The sequence below is a fragment of the Camelus bactrianus genome, chromosome 1, assembly GCF_048773025.1.
Source record: "Camelus bactrianus isolate YW-2024 breed Bactrian camel chromosome 1, ASM4877302v1, whole genome shotgun sequence".
Taxonomy (NCBI): domain Eukaryota; kingdom Metazoa; phylum Chordata; class Mammalia; order Artiodactyla; family Camelidae; genus Camelus; species Camelus bactrianus.
Genome location: NC_133539.1, coordinates 95,396,258 through 95,414,187, shown reverse-complemented (window position 1 = coordinate 95,414,187; position 17,930 = coordinate 95,396,258). Strand labels below are relative to the sequence as shown.

The 17,930-nt window shown below is 37.3% G+C and overlaps 1 pseudogene; it reads right to left on the bottom strand.

The window, feature by feature from the left end:
- The window catches only part of LOC123615973 (peptidyl-prolyl cis-trans isomerase FKBP8-like), a 59,341-nt pseudogene that overhangs the window by 10,038 nt on the left and 31,373 nt on the right, over positions 1 to 17,930 (bottom strand).

The following is a 17,930-nucleotide window of genomic DNA, read 5'->3' as shown; positions in this document are numbered from 1 at the left end:
ATGAGATGCAAGTCAGAATCTCAAGGGAGCAGGAATTATGAGCCAGGTGTGGTCACAGGAGCCTAAGTCCTGGCAGTGCACAGAAATCTTAACGGGAAGATAAGGTCAAGGAGGCCGCAGGTGTGAGTGGGTGTACTCAAATCTGTGCGATGTATTTATGCACGTGTAATACTGTCGTAGGAGTCTGACCCCATGTTTTGAAGGTTGCCTACTGACAGCTTTAAGCCTCTCCCCTCCTTTTTCCGCCCTTTGCCCCACATACGGGCGAGCTGATAAGAAAGCCTGGTACTCCCTCTTGTGGCTCCTGCGGGAAATTCAAGCCACACACAGGAATTCTCACAGCAGCCCCGCCCCATCACTACCATTACAAACCCCAAGCCTGTCTCCTTCTCCCTCTCTCAAGTCACTTTTTGACCTGCTGGGGAGCGGGGGCACCTGCTCTCTCCCCACAGCCTCATTATTTAACGCGTCTTTTTGACTTTCTTGGTGCACGTGCGGCATCATCGGTCTCAGTATTTAAACCAGATATCAGGTGTTGGTCCCTTGACCCCTGCAGAGCGACCAAAACAAATATGCATGTACCTCTGAGTATATACATACATTTGGATTTCAGGTTTGGATTGAATTTATATGGAGGACATTTTCTTGTAACTCTAAGAAAGAGATCTCAAAACTCATGTGAAAGGAGAGATCTGAGTGATCTAAGTATTTCTCCCATGTCCATGTTTAACACACACATTGGGGAAACAGTAAATAGCCAAGCAAATTCCAAAATAAAAATCATTTTGGAAATTAAAGAGCTTCTGAGAAGAGAGATGGTCACTTTTAAAGTAGCACCTAGCACATAAGTTTTCCCTTTCTTCTAAATGTCAGAGAGATTTTAACCCTCTACCCATTGCTACAGATATAAAGTGGAGTCTTAGAGGACTCTGGCAGGACTAACATAAGTTCTCGAACTTGTGTGTCTCTAGACAGAACCAGATCAAGAATAGAAATAGAACCAAATGTTCTTGAAGTCTATACATGAAAACTGTTACAGATGGAGTTCCCAAGGATTACCTCTGTCAACTCTGGGGCAAGGTAGCTAGACATTTAGGGACAAAGTAGTATGATCAGATGTGCTGGGTGACATTTAATCACACAACGGCCAAGAAGAGAGTCATGTGGGTTTTATGAGGTGATAAGTGAGGGAGTTCAGGGAAGTCACCTGTCTAATATATGGCAGTCAAGAAAGGCACACTCTGATCATTTTTAATGCCATCAGTAATAATGTAGTTTCTCTAGAAAAAATAAAATTTTGAAAGCCTATCCACAATGGCTTTTCTGGAATATTCTACTTCTAGAGAAGTCTCTGGGGTTGAGATCCTTGGCTAGATAGCCAATTTAAACCTTGAGCTTTCAGAGAAATAATTGTTCTTTTAAAAATATAATAAAATTCAACCAACTCTCTTAGGAGTTATTAACATTTCATTGCTGTATAAACGTTTAGCAGAAGCAGAAGGAAGAATTGGATTCAGGGGATAATTCTGACAGATTACAGTCTGAGGTCCTGTTAAAGGTTATCGAGAGTTATGTCCTCCAAGTGATTTATTCCAAAACACCAAACAGCCTGAAGAAGACTTAGCACTGCCATTTTAACCAGGTGAGCATTGGATTTTTAAAGCCCAAACAGATAATAATTATAATATAGGAGGCACTGGAAAGTATTTTAAAATCATCATGCCATTCAAAATCAGTCAACCTCAGGTGTATCACTTGTTCCGTACATACCTTAAATATTCTTTCCACCATCTCTTAGTGAATAAAGGAAATTAGATAAAGCCACTCTAGCTCCTAAATGTGGTGCATTTTGGAAATTATACTCTTCTTGAAAGTAGCAAATGAAGTCACTTTAGTTATGCCAAGAGAAAGATTGTGATTACGTGAGAATGGTTTTCAATCCATCTGCAGAAAGCAATAATATGAACAAACAGGATAGGAGAATAGAAGTGTGTTTCATTGGGCACCTCCTTAAACCATGAAATCAGAAACAACTGAATATAAAGGACTCTACAAAACAAACTGCTTCTGAAGAGGGAGCACTGATATATAACTGTGCCTACATCAGTGCTGGATGAAAAAGTAATAAACCTCTATCCATACCTACTTTGAAGAAAGAACCTACAGGTAAAGGGAAGAAACGGAAATCAAGGCTGTAGCTAATTATGTTAAGAGGCTGGAGCCTAAAAGTACAAAAGGGTATTTTTCAGGGAGGTTATTAGGCTTGTGGGAGTCAGAATCCAATCGTGTTAACAGTATGAGGTTCTTTTTTCTTTTCCTCCATCAATTATATAAGCTTGTTTCAGGAATTTACACAATGAATATAGTCAAGGTACAGAGATTTTGGAGGACAGGGAATTGTCCAGAGATGCACTAAGAGTAATTTAGTCTACACTGGAAAGTTTCCGAGGTATAAGTACTTGTTAGAAGTTCTAAAATAGATTCTTTTCTTCCAAACAAAGTCTTGGCAAGAATGAGGTAGTTTAGTAACTCGCGGGAATGATGGAGCCTGAGCAAAACATTTGGCAGCATTTGACTTATTCCACATGCAAATCAAGTCTTGGAAAACAAACACAGAAATAGCAACTATCTGTTGAGCACTTACTATGCACCAAGAACTCTGTCATGTCCGCTACATATAAAATCCCATTTGATCCAAGGAAAGCTTTATGCACATTATTTCTAAAGATGAGGACGTTGTGATTCTGAGAGCTTAAATAACTTCCTATGGATGGGAGACTGGGGTTAACGGAAGGAAGGCCTGGCTCTTACTCGGTCAAAGTCCCCTTTGCTGAGTCACGTGGATACTGATGAAAATAGCTCTATACCTCCAGCTCTTCAGTCACGTGGAGAGGGAAACTATACCATTTGCGGGGGGGGGGGGCGGGGGTTAGGTCACAAGTCTAAAGCTAAAGGCCTGAAATGTGGCAGGATGAGTCAGGCCATTCACTGACAGCTTCCATGTGACAGTGTTTTATAAACACTTCCTGTAGTTGGTTCGTAGTGGTTAATTGGGGTGGGTGTGGGGTCTAGTTTGGGCTTCGGCACTTCCCAGCTGTATGACCTTTGCGACTTACCCTCTCTAAGTTTCTCGTCAGTCACCTCTGAGCTGGTAATGATGATGGTACCTACTGCACAGGATGGACAAAAAGAATTAAATGAGATCCTGAGTCTACTGTACACTCAGCTTATGTTCAGCAACTAGACGTAAAAGGCTGGTTTCTGTGAGCAAGAAGTAGGTTGCTGAACAGAAGACTACAAGGGCTTTAAAAAGTCAATCACTTGATCATTAAAATATGATTACAAATATTTCTTTGTTGCTCAGCATCAGAGAAGTCTATAAAGAGCTCATTCCCAAGGACATAGGACATAAAAAGACAATTTTCAAAAGACAGTATAATAAAAAAATGAAAAGCATTTAAACGGAGTTCGTCATCAAAGAAATGTACAGTGTAATATTTATTATTTATTAAATCAGTCACCCTCAAAAAGATAAAACTCAATGATTTAAAAAGCAAAAGTAAAGAAAGTAACTTTATATGTTTCTGATAAAGGAAACATTTTCAAATAATATTTTTCAAAGAATATAAAATATAATGTTAATCTTTAAACATCAAATCTACTTCTGGGAGTTTCTGCTAAGGAAATTATCAAAAAATGGGAAATCAACATAGATATAAATTTTTTATCATAGTATTATTTAATTGAGAAAAACTGGGAATAGTCTAATTACCCAACAAAAACACTGTTTGCAACAACCATGGTCTTATCTCTTCCTGGCATATTAAATACCAGTTAAAATTAAGGTTATAAACACAATGTGGCCTTGTGGTGAGGCTTAGAAAAAAAGGAAAGTGTGATAAAAATTTTGTGTGTTGACTAATTAAGGCAAAATGAGACAGATGCCCAGGGAAAAAAAAAATAATTGCATGAAAATTCAGAATGTTCACAGTTGGGTTAGGGTAATAGAATTTGGGATCATTACTCTTTTTTAAAAACTTAGCTATAATTTCAATATTAATTGTATAATATTTAAAAAAAACACCCTGATTTCATTAAAACTGTGTGAGTAATAGTGTTAAGATAGTAACTGTTCTCAGCCTTACATAGTATTGGCAACTCTATGACTAATTGTTTCCTGAGTTCAGAACATGACATTCATTACTGTGTTTTTTATATGAATAAAGCCAAGAAAACATCAGAACCAAGTAATAAAATTCACCCCTTCAGATATTTTTGCTTGTTATTTTTTGAATTATTTTAATCAAATAAATACTTTCTCAAAACAAGTCAAATATGTGCAGTAAGACGAATTATGCATAGGTATCAGTGCATTATTCACTATGCCAAAATGCACCCCAAATGATTGATATCTTTAATTTCATACGTCTATGGACATTGACAATTTGTTTTCTCCAAGTCTAGATATAATCTCTTGTCACTGGGAAGGTTCTTTAGAAGAGACAGTAACAATATGAGTACTGCTATTTTCTTGCCAAAAAAATTTTTTTTTAAAGTACATTTGACATCTCATTGACAGAATCGATTTTTCTTCTTAACACTACTGTTATTACTGAATGTTTGGAATCTTTTGCTTTTTACTTAGTTTCTCTCTTTGAAGCTCACTGTAGGATTTTGAATTAAATAGTAAGGATACGGATGAAAGAATGTAGAAAAAAGCACATAGGCAACTATTTTAGTGGATAGCCAGAAAGGGCTTTGTTTCACAAGGTCTCCTTCTACTAACAGGGGAAGCCCTGAGCCTACGGTAACAACATCGAAAACAATCAAGCCCAGTGCAGTTTAGCGTTTACTAAGGGTGATATGCAGCGCTAAGTGTGGTGGACGGAAACAAAGACGGGTGAGGTGGTTTCTGGCAACAAGCATACATTCTAATAAGGAGGAGAATACATATCAACAACAACAGAAACATATAAGTGAGTGATGGGATTCCATTTCTTTCAATTTTGCATGGCAAAATTTATATAAAAAATTTTTTTTTGCTAAGCAGTTTTAGAAAGTTTAAATTATAATGTTTTAAAAATCGTTTTATAGTCTTTCCACTGCTTGTCATAGAAAGTTTGGGGAAAAGGGACAGATGACAAACAAAATCACCCACAGGCTTCAGCAGTCATCAAAATGGAATCAGCCCACTACAGTTTATCTTTCTCACTGATTACAAGCAAACACTCTGGACAAAATGCCAAAAACACACAACTACTGGAGAACTCTGAACATTAACAATAACAAATAAATTGAGGAAGCAATATCAAAATTGAAAAATGACCCTTATAGGGTCAGTTTCTTTTTTCTTTTTTTCTTTTTGTTGGTTGGCAGAGGTAATCAGGTCTATTTATTACTTTATTTTAATGGCAATACTGGGGATTGAACCCAGGACCTCATGCATGCACTCCACCACTGAGCTATAACCTCCCCGCCTAGGGTCAGTTTCTTGATTATTTACCTCTCTTTTATCTTTATATTTTGATCAAGGGCAGCTTCAGTTTGTAAATGTGCTCTTGGTACAGGGAACACATTTCAGAGAGAAACTGTCTTTCTGACCAAAGAAACAAGAAAAGGGACCCATTTGTTCCAAGGGCAGCGCCTATTGTCCATAACTGCATCAGTGCAGATAACAGAAATTCCAAAAGAAGAAGAACAAAAGGTAAAACAAACCAGTTTCCAAGCCAGAGCAATAGGAAAGGGAACCCTGGGGAGTCAGAGAACCTGCAGAAAATTACAGACAGGAGAGAATTGAAGCTGGGGATGCCTGGGTTCTGTGTATGAACCGACGCCAGTCCCCTGCTCAGCCATGAACTGGGCATATGTGGGACAGATCGAAAGCAATATAGCAAACGCTTTGAAAACGCAGCTGAACTCTACCCTTGGAACTCTACCCTAGGTTCAAGTTTCAGCCTAACTAGTATAATTGCCTTCTGAATCAACCACCACGGAAACAAACCAGTCGTCTTCCATGGATTGTTACAGGGCTCAGCCTCTCATAACATAAGATGCAAAATGTCCAGGATGCAATCCAGAAATACTCAACATATAAAGAACCAGGACGCCATGAGAAATCCTTAAGGGAAAAATAATCAACAGATCAACAGATGGAAACTCCAAGATGAACTTGGACCAAAAGCAACTATTAGAACATACCTTCCGTCCTTCCACTTAATTTTGGTTGAATCTGTTCTTTAAATCCTATCTTTCCAAGGTGAACACAGATTTTGGTTTTAGACTAATAAAAGAAATGTTCATATATTGAGATATGGAGAAGTCATTCTAGCTTATATATGAGTTAACTTGAATTTTATGCTAACTAAAATAATCTGTTTGTGGCCTATCAAACATATGTTATACAACTGCTTTAATTATTAAAGAAGAGGGCACATTGACCAGAAGTAATGAATGTCCATATTAAAAATGAGGATTAAATGCCTCTCTTCCTGGGATGCTGTGCTGGTCCTGCTTTGATGATAAGACTTCCCTTCCTAGGCGCCAAGGCCATACTGACTCGCTGTGCATGTAACCTCGACTTGTTTAATGTTCTTTGTCTGACAAGATATAAAACCGTGCTGAAACTCCTGCTTCTCTGGAGAAGTTTCTCAGAGTAATCTGGGGAGCAGGCTTCCAGGCTATTCCTCGGTTTGGCTCAAACAAAACTGTTTTCTTTTCTTATTATTGATTGTTTACTGATTATTTTCATTGACAAGACCTTCCTTCTTTTTAATAGAAACATATAAAGCTATCATTTTCTCTGTTTCGGCTAGCTTCCACAGATTTTGTTTTGCTATGTTTCCAGTATTATTCAGTTCAAAGTGGTATTGAAGCTGGAAGTCTAAATGACCCTTTTCAAGGGATTCTACTGTCAAATAACACTTGGAAAGTCCATCTCACCAGAAGTCAGTAGACGTGGGTTTTAGCTCCACTTAACTTAGGCAAGTAGCTTGACTGTTGGTGTATCATTGCCTTCCCTTCTGAAACTTAAGAAACTGAATGAGCTATACCATAACTTCAGTCCATAAAGTTCTTTTTTTTTCTTATGGTTAAGTCAGTAAACAAGACCTCTACTAATTTATAAGCATAAAGATTGTTTAAGCCAAGTTTTCCTCTTGTTTCTGTTTTCCCAGAAGAGAAGCCACTTGTCTACTGAGATGTTCTCAGGAGTTGAATGAAACATTTCATCAATTGTCTCTGTGGCTTTCTACATCCTCCTGTCAATTTCAAAGCCAAAATGGTCAATAGGCACATTCCTCGCCAGGTGAATTTTGCAATGTTCTCTAATTTCCCAACCAGAGTGTCATTTTTCTTTCCTTGGTTTGCTGTCAGTTTTCTTCCTTTCTTAGTATCTCTGCTATCACTCAACTCTAATTTCCAATTCCTCCTCAGTATTTTTATATCAGGCTACATTGTTCCTAAATAAAAGGAAAAACTACCATTGTCTGCTTTGGCCCAGAGTATTTTCACACTGTGCACGATTCAAAAGATGGATGCTGAGCTGCATTTGTTCTGCTGAATGGCAAAGTCAACAAAATAAGAACATGTCAAGAAAATGTCAAGTGTTAGCAAGAACAGAAAATAACAAGGTGAACAAAATTTAGAAAAAAAATCCTGCCACAAATGGGCTCCTTTCCAGCTATGAATAAGTTTTTGTTATCTTTATGTCCTGTTAGAAAAAGTAATATTCAATTTATTAAGAAATCTAGTGAGCTTACTGCATCCACTATCTTTTCATTCAATTGCTTACTAAATATTTTTTGACTTACGACCTTATGACATAGAGTAGTGTACAAATCAGTCTCCTACTCATTAGTGCCATAAAAAGTCTTGGGATAATGAAAAGCTATATTTAGAGTTGATGTGGATCATTGGAATCAAAGACTTGCTGAGGCTACAGCACAAGAGAGCAGAAGTAAGTGATTCAAAGGTCAACATCTTTTGAAGATGACAGCATGAAAGATGGGATAGAAAAGGAAAGATCAGAGAATGTCAAATAATTTGTTTTCTATTTTTCCTCACTGAATTAATCAAATTATTTCTAATTAAGTTTGTTGAAATACTATTACATTACAAAAGAAATACTTGTGAGAGTACAATTCAGAGTTAAGTCTTAAATCACTTTTATACTTAATTAAGAAACCAATTGCTTGATGCTGTGTTATCAGGAAGTCAATACCATAATATATATTTCCTTTTCTTTATGAAATACACAACCATTTTGTATTAATCTAATTATTAATCTATTAATCTAATTAATACAAAATTGATGAACCGAATCTTTTTACACTTTCTCACCTGAATTTGTAACACTGAGAGAAATATGTGGGAATTTTATACATACACAATTACATTATGTGTGAATCTAGAATCAATTTATTAAAAAGTTAAGAGTATTTATTTATCTATATATACCACTCTATATCTCGTAAATTAAATGATGTCTTTCAAATTTGCTTGTTGGAAAAAAATTTTTAAGTTTATTTTCTGTTAGGTCTTGTTCTATAACATTCAGTTTGGAGGATTCCATATTTTATATGGGGTCGGGGGGTACCACATTTCTGAAGATAGATTTGAAAACAAAAGAATATATTGTCTCTCATATAAAATTTTATACATATGACTTAAGTCACCAAACATTAAGCATTGTACTTTTATTTCATATGAAATATGAGAATGCTAGAATTTTTTAAAGGATGGATTGCCTAGTTGATAGTTTATGAGTATCAAGGCTGCAGATAAGCAGAATCCAAGCCTATCTTTCAAAATTCCTTATCATCCAATCCTTTTTATCTGGTGGTAGGGATGAAAGGGAGAGATAAATGTTTCTAGATAGAAGGGTGAAATGGAAAATTAGAAAAAGAGAGGTATTTTTGAGTAAGAAGGTGTGGCCATTTCTTAAAACAGACCATTGATAGGTCGACAACATTTACGTAAAATGTATATTTGAGTCAAGTAATCTTTTATACTTTAATCTTCACTATTACCAATAATATGGTATGTAGCAGGCTAAAATGTATTGATAGGGGTTATAGTGTCATTAAATAGATATGATGACTAGAAATGATGACAGTATTGTCACAGTTTACAGCTATTGCCCTGCTAGATTTATACATAATTGTCTAAGTATTATTTATCTCAGTAAAATGCTTAAAGGAAATTGTTTACTTTAAATATATATTATATTCATCTTTTAATACTTACATCCTAACATCATAACAAAGATAAACATTTTTCCTGTTAAAGATGGGAGACAGGGCACATGCATTTGTCCCTGGTTAAGTTTTTGCTTAAAAAAAAAAAGTAAGCTGTGTGAATAAGAATAAACTCATAATAGAAAAGAAGAATTGTGGAGGTTAGGATAGAGGAAATGTCGTCGTGAATGAGAAATTTCACTATATTTCTGCAAAACAGAAAAAGGATGAGACATCACAGAGAGAGGAAACAAACCAGACATATAGAATCATGAGGTGTACGGTGAACTTTATCCCCATAAAATAAACAGAAGACATATCTCTAAAACTCTAGAGCACAGCTTTGGAGGAAAACTATCTCTATTCAGGTTTTACTGTGTCATTTGGGACAGCTTGAGTCAGGGAGACCAGTGCCAGAGCTGTTCAGTATTCCAGTGCTCACACCCAACCTGCCCTGCCCCATGTAGAGCAACTGGTCAGAATTTCCACTCCAGGAAGGTCCTTGTAAGAGAATGGTTCTACTTACACAAACGCACACCATTTACAAATTTTTTTAAGGAGGTGGCTCTTAACAATTGTTTTCTACGGTTATCGGATTTTTAAAAATATTTCCCACTGTAGGGTCAGTTTTCATAATACATATCTTCCCAGAAAATCAGTCATTTCATCCATGTTTAAAAATATATTTTCATGGAGATTGATTAAGTAGTAAACTTCGATTATTTTAATTTTCTCTGTATCTGTGATTCTTTCCTCATCTTTCTTATTCTTTTATATTTGTACTTTTCCTCCTCTTCTTTTGATTAGGCTAAAGTTATAACTTTTTATAATAAACAGTTATTTAATTTAGTTACTACTTCAAATCTCTTTCACTTTTATACTTAATTTCTGTCTGTATTTTTATAATTTACTTGATTTTTCTTACGTTGAACTTGGCAAATTCAGTTTCTTGAATTTCTTCTAAGTTAGTTTATTTTGACTCTTTTCTCTTGATTTATACACATATTCAAAACTATAAAATTTCCTCTGAGCACAGTTTTAGACAGCATCCCATAGTAATGAATGGTATTTTCTAGGTATTCTGAAGTTAGAGGTTTGATTAAAGGTTTGATATTCCAAGAACTTGAAAGAGATGAAAAAAAGATTCATTTATTTTTCATCCACTTGGTATTTCATAGTTAAAAGAGGTAAGTCAAAACCTTCCAACCACATTTGGTTTTCATATTTATTTTTCTTTACAAATTTGGGTGTTAAACCATACAATGATTTGTGGAAAATAAGAGGTGGCAGGTAATAATATTTTCTTTTTATTAAAATAATTACTGTTGATCTTAATAGTTGTATCCAACATTTATAGCATTATATCAGTTCCATGTGCAAGGTACTCTTCTGAGCTCAATGTATACATTAGTTTATTCAATCATTCTCATTTTGCACATGAGAAGTGCAAAAACTGAGTCTTAGAGAGGTTAAATAAATTATGCTGAGTCATACACCTAGTAAATTAGAAAACGTAGACTCTATCCTGGGTCCCTAACTCCAAAGCTAAAGCTCAAACCTCACAACAATTACATGTGGGGGGAAGAGTATAGAAAGTAGAGGCAGGTAACTTACATTCTCGCCTAATCTCTGAACCAGTAAGATCTGGCAGAGGCCAATCAAGCTCTGTGGCACTGAGTTGGGGCTGCACTAAATGTGTTTAAAAGTCGACTGCATTAGCATCAATGTTACGTGATTTTTTATTTACTATTCTAGGAGTGGAGATGAATTTATGCACCCCAAATAACGCTATTGGTCAGTGGCATCATCTCTGATATGGATAGCTGTGACTAAGGGTGTGTTCCAGAGTCACAGAACAAAGAAAAGCTACCTGGCCTCATTACACTGATCTCATTAAAACTATACTGTAACCAATTGATTTAAGTAATAGTGAACTAAGATCTCATGCAGACCTAGAACCAATACCAGACTCTCAGAAATCCTAGCAGTCAGCTGGCATCAGAACAATATAAATCCATGTGACAATTGCACTGGACGTGAGATTCAGGTTTAATCAATACCAATTATGTTGGGTTTGACTGGCCCACTGTTGGACCAGTTTTGGTCATGTGTTTAGTACAACTTGGAATACAAAACCCACTTCTGTTTACTCAATCAAAAACAAAAGAAAATATAGCACTCCCATATCCCTCCAAAGGAAAGCAAAGATGAAATATATACATATTGAAAGGAAAATATACTGCACTGAAGAAAAAGATAAATAACTAGAGCTAAGAGAGGACAGTAACTAGTCCTCAGTATCTAGTTGGCTAGAAACAGAGGGCAGTCTCTTCAGAATGATGATAGAAGAATCAGCTCCAAAGATAGCATCTTTTTGTCACTTGAGGTTCAGGATTAGGGCATGTGGAATCCCATCACTCAAGGTTGGTTAATGAGTACCACTTGCTCAGGGAAGCGGTCGTCTTATTTTATAGTCTCACCAAAGAACCTTCAGTTATGGAGGGATGGATCCACAAAAGCTGAGATCATGTTACAGAAGAGGAATGAATGTTAAGCAGGAAATAATGACAGAAAACCACCATACTCAGTGCATTTTTTACTTTGTTGTGCTGCAGAGAGCAAGTCCACTGAACTTAATATAGCATCATGCAACAGTGTTAGCAAATTCAACTTGGCTATGTATGTCTGAAAGCTCAAAACAACGGCTTAAGTAAGATCAAAGTTTATTTCCCTCTCACATAAAAGAGACAGTTGTCCAGGGCTGTTTCCCAGTTAGCTTGCCTCCCTCTTCAAAGTCACCTTCAAGACAGCTTCATCCATCAAATCTGATTTTCAGGCAGTAGGAAGGGAAAGGGAGGGGGCAAAAGAACATACCTCCCATTTGAGTCAGCTTCTGATAAAATATCCTCTCCAGAATTTCCCCCCAATTTTTTAAATTACATCCCATCACCCAGAATTTTGTCACCTAACAATAAAGGTAGGTGGCTGGAAATGTAGTCCATTACATGAGTGCCTTGTATCCCCAGGTATAATTGGGGTTCTGAACTAAGGAAGGAGAGAATGAATACTGTCTCTACTATACTTAGAAATTACTTCTCTAATTTGCACAGTGCAGGATTAATTCAGGGCAGCTATAACAATCAGAGTTTTAAACAACTCAACTTTTAGCGATCAATGATGTCATATGTCTAAGATTTTGAAGTTCTCTTTTTTCTTCTTGCCAATCATTTGTATTTTTTTCTTAATTGGCTGCTATTTTCAATCAAGTACAATTGCCCTAAAGTCACATTCCACTGATTAGAGTTGTCTTCTAATGATTAATGAGCCAGTCTGAAATTCACACTGTGCTTACTTAGAACATGATAGCATCATTCAGTAATGAACTTTCAAGAGATTATTTACTTCCCGTTGCCATATTTCTAATCAAGTGTTCATATGCATAATGAATACTTCAAGAGAAATCTGTTTTTTGCATTGTTTACAAAAAGAGTCATCTTTATAATGAACCATGAGTGTGTGTTGAGATGGATTATCCAGTCAAATCTGAACAGGAATTAAAATATCTCAAGGATCCATAAAACAGTAAAACACAATGGTCTTTAAAATTCTAATAAAATCATGCGAACTCAAATATGGTAGAGACCTTGAGATTCATTTGACCAGCCTCTAATCCAATTATATGAATATAACCACCAGCAGGTGATTCTCTAGCATTTTGTGAACACCCTCTGGAAACTGGAAACTAATCACCTCTTGTCAGTCCCCTCCAGAAGTCAGTCATTGTTAGAACATCCTTTTATTGAGCAAAGCCACAGAATTTACCTTCCCCATCATCATCTTTAACTTTTCTCTCCTGCCATGCTAGAGGTTTATGTGGTAAGTATTTACCTTAGGCAGAGGCCATCAGTATTGACAGCCGTATTAGAACACAAATTTAATTTCACAACAGGATAGCAAAAGTGGCGAAAAGATCCCCAAAGACTACCAAAGTCAGGGAAATGGACAGAGAATGATGGATTGGGGAGGGGCAGGAAGACAAGATTGGTAGGCAACATTTGAGCAGAGACCAGAGGGATCAGGGAACTATGCAGATTTCTCTCTGCCCAGAGTCCAAGGCAGAGAAAACAGAAGGGGAAAGGGCCGCTGAGGTAGGGTCTGAGTCTGGTGGGTGTGCTCAGGAAATGGCAAGTCCAGTGTCACCAGAACAGAGTGAATGAGGGGAAACTGGTGGGTGGTTTAGACTGAGAGATAGTGAGTGGGACTGCGAGGGTGATATAAAATCTTTGAAAGGTTTTAAGCAAAGGAGTGACACGATCTTAGTTTTAAAAGAATCACTGATATGTGGAGAACAGATTGCAAGGCAAGGGGGAAGCGGAGGGACCACTTAGGGGGCTGCTGCAATAGTCAAGTAGAGATATTATTAGGTTACACCAAGATAATAATAGTGTGTAAGTGGTCTGATTCTAGTTACGTGCTGTTGGAAGAGCCTACATGATGTACTAATGGATTCTGCGCGCAAAAAGGAACAAAATATAATGAATCAGATGATTTTATCTTGAGCACCTGGAAGAATGACTGTACCACTTACAGAAGTGACAAATCTTGGGGGAAGAGCACACTTATGCGGGGGAAAATCAAATGCTTGAGTTTTATTTTAATGTGCCATTTAGACATTTAAAGGAGGATACTGAGTAGGCAGGTAGATATGTGAGTTGGAATTTAGCAGAACAGCATTAGTCCAAAGTCTTACATGTTGTTTGGCACTTAAGGTAACATCTATATTGTAAAGGGTTGGGTTTAGTGATGACAAATGTTTTATCCAGGTCTGAATTTTAATACTTTTGATACGGTCATGATGCCAGTGGTATTCTAGAAGATTTTTTTTTTAGTTTAAAAATTGTGGCAGATAGTGTAGTATACCCACTGCCTTCAGGAGGAAGGCCCTCATATCCCCAGCTACTGGGAGTACTGGGTGTTTAGATTGCACAGTTGCATCACACTTGGGGCACTGCCCTTCCTTTGAAGGACATCCCTGGCCCATCTCTTCCCCTGACTGTAGCTTAAATCCGATGACTGGTCAGTTAAGCAGGATAATAAGCCCTGGACCCTTTGCTTCCATTTGAGAACACTGCACAATGTACCACAGTTCAGCTTCTTCTGCTCAGTTCTCTCCCATTACTCTTTAGAAGTATTCCTGGCAGCACTCCTGAACCTCTGATACCCAAATCTCCATCTCAGAATCTGTTTTTCAGAGAATACAACTTAAGCCACGAATGTCTCACAAAAGTGAATTTTCATAAAGCGTTTTAAATTTTTAAAAAAAGTTACAATTGAATTTGGTATTATTTGCATTATTTATTAAAAATATCCAAAAATACTAGTGGAAGAAGAGCAGTCAATTAAACTATATCCTATTTAGAAGTGTTTCAGCTAATATAGATTCATCTACGCAGAATCAGTCTAATGGCAAATATGAACTTCTTTTGCCTTGTATTCTTTTTAAAAGTTCAATTTTAGATTAAACTATAGACCATCACACTTAAAGGATATTCTGACATCTTTTATGTTTAACAAAAACAGAAAACAATTTTGAACTAAATAAAACTTCAATTGCAAAAATACTTCAGAACAACATGGTGTGTTCATTATTTTTATAATTCAAAAACCTCACAAAAGACACCAGGATCAAATTCTCAAAGCTTTTGTGCAGATTCTCATCTGTCAATCAAATGCTCCCTTTCTGAACATGTTACTTTTCGTCATTTCAAAGAGTTGACATTTCTGTGATTAAGATTACCCCCTCATTTAAAAAAATCTCCTTCTAACTTTCTGTGTTTTTCAGTATTTTCTTCTAAAAAACACTAATAAATGGTCTTTTGATTGATTCATTTTGTTTACTTGACTGCTTACAAACCCTAGCAAGTTTAAGAATCATAGAGAATATTTATTCTTTTAAAATTTTAAGCAGCAAAGCCAGTTTAACATTTAAACTTGAGTGAATTTTCTTGGCTTTTATTATACATTTACTAATACTGATTTAAAAATTTTTTTGAAAAACAACAAGAAAAAGCAAGACCAAAAAAAAAAAAAAAAAAGAGAGATACACTAAAAAACACAGTACTTAATTGTTTTTTTGTGAGTAATTCCTCTGAATTCAGAAACATCTGTTCAACAGTTGCTTGGAAACTGGTGACCCTTATCTATTCTGTTCCTTTAAAATTTCAACCTTCAAATTCTTTCTTTTTGTTGATAAAATAAGCCTATGTCTTAAAGAGAAGGTGGGCAATGCTATTTAGATGAGTTTGTGGTGAAATAGCAAAATTTCAAGTTATAGTTCATAAGAAAATGAAAGATTGTTATCCTAATCTTAATATTAATGACTGAGATGATTTTTAATATTTTGGAGATAAATTTCAAGTTTAAACTCTCTGGCTAAAATTCCACTATAGAATTTTTTTTTGCCCTTGTAACCAATCTGAGTAAGGAGATTATGATATGGATTAAAAACAATGCAATGGATGTACTATGTCATATTATCCCTTAACTGTTTTTCCAAGTGATCACGTATTGCATAAGATAGATTTTTTTTGGTTTGTTTTCTTGGCTCAAATTATAAAACAGGAAAACTGTATCAGTTTCTTTAATCTGTACAGTGGCCTAGAATGGCTCTATATGCCCCCTCAGAAACCAGTTAGCCAGTAGGAGCTGCATTAGATTTTTGTTTGTGTGGTTCCAAAAGGGAGAACAGAGAGCCATATGTGAACACGGCAGATGGGCTTATTTCAGCATAGTGGTGGGAGGAACCTTCAAACAATTACAACTGCGCAAAATTCAAATGAGCAGTAGGTTGCCATCCCTTGCTCTGCTTAGGTATCTTTCATTGGAGGAAATCTAGTGGAGGGGACTACAGCATTGGACAGAAAAGGAGATCCTCATTCTAATTCTGGGATTTTCTGATTTAAATGGATGACTTATTTGAATATAACCCCTGCCTCTAAATCAGGAATATTTTAAATATATATTGGAAAATTTGCATTTTAAAGCAGCAAAGCCAATTTATCCAATTCTGTTTCTCTCAGGACTACAGAATTTGCTCAGAGCTGGAATCTATTGGCAAGTTTTAATTGTTTTTGAACTTGCTGTCACTAGGGCCGCCATGAGGGGATTAACCTTGCAGTCACTCTGAGGAGGAGGCCCCTGCCAGGCTGCCAAATGGTAGTGACCATGGCAATGCAAGTCAAAATAGTCCCAGTGAGGCAGTCCGCAGCAGGTGGAATAACGGCCCCCACAGGTCCCCGTGTCCTAGCCTGTGGAACCCGTGCATATGTCACCTGACATGGCAAACAGACTTTTGCAGACGCGATGTTAACAGCCCTGAGACGGGGAGGCTATCCAGGTGGGCCTGATCCAAGCACACAGGTCCTTAAAAGCTGAAGCCATTTTGAAAGGCAGGAGAGATGAAATAGTACCATCTTTGAAGATGGGGGAAGGGGGTCATGAAACAAGGACTATGGGCACCGCTAGAAGCTGGAAAACGTAAGGAAATGAGTTCCCCTTTGGAGAAAGCAAAGAAAGCAGCCCTGCCAACAGCCTGATTGTAGCTCAGTGAGACCCGGGTCAGACTTTGACTTCCAGAACTTCTGCTTATAATCTTGTGCGGTTTGAAAGCACTACACTTGTGGCAATTTGTTATGGAAGCAATAGGAAACCAACACAGTACCTGTGAGGGCGCACGACTCTACCTCCGCCAAGAGGCTGTGAGAAAGGCAGCCGGCGCGCGCAGACCTCGCGTGGCGCGGCGCTCTCCCGCGGGAAACGTGCAGCTGGACCAGTTCACCCACCTCCCGTTGTGCAGGTCTGCGTGTCTGCAAACAACCGACAGTCACATGTAAGGAGAATATTCGTAATAGCTTTTGAAATATTCACTCTGAGATATAGCAAGACCTGAAAAATTGTTTTGAATCATTAACTTAAAAATAAGATCTTTGGCATTGTCTTGGTTTAGTATCTACAGTACTGTTATTACCTTTTCATTATTGTAAAACTTGCAGTCCATCCAGACTCAGAACAAATGTTAGTAATCTGTTGCTGAGAAACCAGATGTGACCGTCAGTGGCGTGTGGATTGGCTCTGTTTCAGCCAAAAGGGCCTTAGGCACATTTACAAAGTAAAATGAATACACCTGCGTTGCTTTCTCACTTTCTCGTCTGTATCCCTCGCTGCCTCTGAGCTATCTCAGAGCTCAGCACAGGGTCTGCCACCGCGTAAGGTCGACATCACTTTAAAGTTATTCAATTCTTCACTTCCTTCCTTCCTTCCCCTGAGCTCAGAACAGTTAGTACCTCACAGTGCTTATCTTTAGCAGGTAGGAGACCACAGGATTAAGGTAATTCCCTCTGAGGGTAAAAGCCTTAACCTGTGCAGGGTGAGGTCTGATGAACTACGTACAACCCTAATCAATGGACTAAGTGGGGAACTATTTTTGAAGTAGAGTACCTTGAAAGGGACGTGTTTACTGAGCGGCCTCAGCTCCCCTCTGCTCTGCAGCCCTCCAGCCCTCAGGGAGTCTGCCGAGGCTCACAACGTGGCACCTGGGTTTGAGTTCAAAGACCCCGAGGCAGACAAAGCTGACTGACTGAGTTCAGGTGCTGCTGCTGAGTAGCTGTGCCTGAGCTTCCATTTCCTCCTCCGTGAAGC